Raw genomic sequence first — 2,500 nt, 5'->3', positions numbered from 1 at the left:
GAATAGGATTTGAGGAGCGGGAAGTAAATTAGAAAAATTCTCTCCACTAGTAAAGGGAGGGGCGAATTTCCTTTCGGGAGCTTTGCGTGTTCGCTGGTTTGGCCTTTGAGACATTCCTGTTCATTTGGAATGTTTTAACTCTCCAGTTTTTTCTGAAGGTCCACTTTTTAAGACATTTGTCGAAAAAAAGTGAAATTCATTCCTCATATTTTTCTCCTTTGAAATCTCTTGAAATCTTAAAACAAGAGGAGACATGTTGCCCACATTTGACATTTAGGGTACCTTCATCATCCACATAGAACACACACACACACACACACACACACACACACACACACACACACACACACACACACACACACACACACACACACACACACACACACACACCACCACCACCGCCGCCACCGCCACCATCACCACCACCACCACCACCAACCCCTCCTCTCATTTTTCTCAAACTCAGTCTTCTGCAGAGGGCTGCATAAAATTAACCAGCTCATGTGAAACTGGCCAGAGAGACAATGGGGTGGCTCTGCTTGCCCTGGCCTGCCCTCCACGCCCTCTCGCCTCCTCTCTTCTCTTCCCAGCCCCCCTTTGCAACCCCCCACACCCAGTCCATTCTCTCATGGCCCCTCTGCCACCTCGACGTCCACCCCTCACACACACATGCACACACACACACACACACACTTCCCTGACTAATTCTCCTCCCCGGGTGTAGCAGGTCATCCATGCATCTGCCGTGACCCCATCCTTAGCCAACCATCCACCCCATCCCATCCCTTCCCTTCGTGTCCACCACCCCGTCTCATCCCATCCTTCCTCCTCAGGCTCACACCCTCCTGCTGCTGCAGTCACTGTGAGACCTGGGTGTCCCCTTGCCCTCTCCTGCCCTGCCCTGCCCTGCCCTGCCCTGTCTTGTCCTGTCCGTCCCTGTCCTGTCCTGTCCTGTCCATGCCACCACGACTGCAGCCACCTCCACCTCCACCTCCACCTCCATCTCCACCTCCACCCTCCACTGCCAAGGGATCAAAGGCCAGGGGCAGGGAAAGGGCTCCAAGCCCCACTGGGAGGGGCCTTTCCCAGGCTGTCAGGGGCCACGGCGCTGGGGGCCGAGGGTTGGGGCTAGGGGCTTGGGCTAGGGGCCGGTTCTCCCCTGGTTCTCCCTTTGTCTGGTGGCCTATGAGAAGGAGGCCCAGGAGGGTTTTTTTTAGCTGATGCTGCCGCTGCTCGCTGTGTGCTGTGTGCACTTGCGTGATCAAAGGAAGCAGAGGGGCTGGTGGGAACGGCCACCCTACTGCTCTTTCTCTCTTCTCCCTCCTCTACTCCTCCTTGCTTCCTCCTCTCCTCCTTCCATCACCTCCTCCTCTTTTTTCTCTCTCATTTCATCTTCGTTTTTCTTTTCCCAGAGGGGCTGGTGGGAACGGCCACGCTACTGCTCTCTCTTCTCCCTCCTCTACTCCTCCTTGCTTCCTCCTCTCCTCCTCCTCCTCCTTCCATCACCTCCTCCTCTTTTTTTCTCTCATTTCATCTTCGCTTTTCTTTTCCCTGAGGGCTGATGGAAGTGGCCACACCACTGCTCTCTCTTTTCCTCTCTTCCTCCTCTCATCCTCCTCTCCACCTCCTTTCATCCTCCTCTCCTTTTCTATCACCTCCTCCTCTTTTTTCACTCCTTTCATTTTGTTTCCCAGAGGCTGCTCTCTCTTTTCCTCTCTTCCTCCTCTCCTCCTCCTCCTCCTCCTCTCCACCTCCTTTCATCCTCCTCTCCTTTTCCATCACCTCCTCCTCTTTTTTCACTCCTTTCATTTTGTTTCCCAGAGGCTGCTGGGAAGTGGCAACCCTACTGCTCTCCTCCTTCCTCCTCTCCTCCTTTCGTCCTCTTCTCCTCTCCCATCACCACCTCCTCTTCTTTTATTCATTTTGTCTTCGTTTTCTTTTCCCGGAGGCTGATGGGAATCACCGCTCCGCTACTCTCCTCCTGTCTTCCTCCTCTTTTCCTTGTTTCTTCCTCTTGCATTATCTCTCCCCGTCTTTTTCACCAGCCCTCCATTTCATCTACGCTTTCTTTTCTTTTTCCCAGACATTTTATTTTTTGTGCCCCTTACATTCGTTTGCACTCACCGCCCGCCACCTCAACCCTCACCCCACCCCACAAAACTCTGATTCCTCTGAATAAATTGTAAATTACTGAAGAACGCACTATTCCTCAAGTCTCTTTTTTCTTCTTGTGGAAAAGGGAGAAGGAGAGAGAGGCTTCTCTACCCTCCTACACTAAGGGGCTCCAGCACTTCTTTAGACTTGAAAGTGGTGGAGCACTTTTTGAGGTGGAAGCCCAGCTGCACTCTGCGTCTTTTCGCACTGAAAAAAAGAAAGAAAGAAAAAAGTCTGTTAGGATTCTAGCTTTCTCTTGCTCTCTCTCTCTTTCTCTTTCTATCTTGCCCCGCTCTCTCTCTCTCTCTCCATCCATTCTCTCTGAGGAGAAGGGGGTCTCTTTTCT

The 2,500-nt window shown here is 52.2% G+C and overlaps 1 protein-coding gene across 1 annotated transcript in view; it reads left to right on the top strand.

The window, feature by feature from the left end:
• Nucleotides 1-2,500, top strand: part of ptprn2 (protein tyrosine phosphatase receptor type N2) — a gene marked incomplete at its 5' end in the record, with an annotated part of 307,452 nt that overhangs the window by 298,491 nt on the left and 6,461 nt on the right. The gene's annotated exons all lie outside the window — the stretch shown is intronic.

Source organism: Engraulis encrasicolus, chromosome 9 (assembly GCF_034702125.1).
Source record: "Engraulis encrasicolus isolate BLACKSEA-1 chromosome 9, IST_EnEncr_1.0, whole genome shotgun sequence".
In the NCBI taxonomy this organism is placed as follows: Eukaryota; Metazoa; Chordata; class Actinopteri; order Clupeiformes; family Engraulidae; genus Engraulis; species Engraulis encrasicolus.
This window is presented reverse-complemented; position numbering and strand designations above follow the sequence as displayed.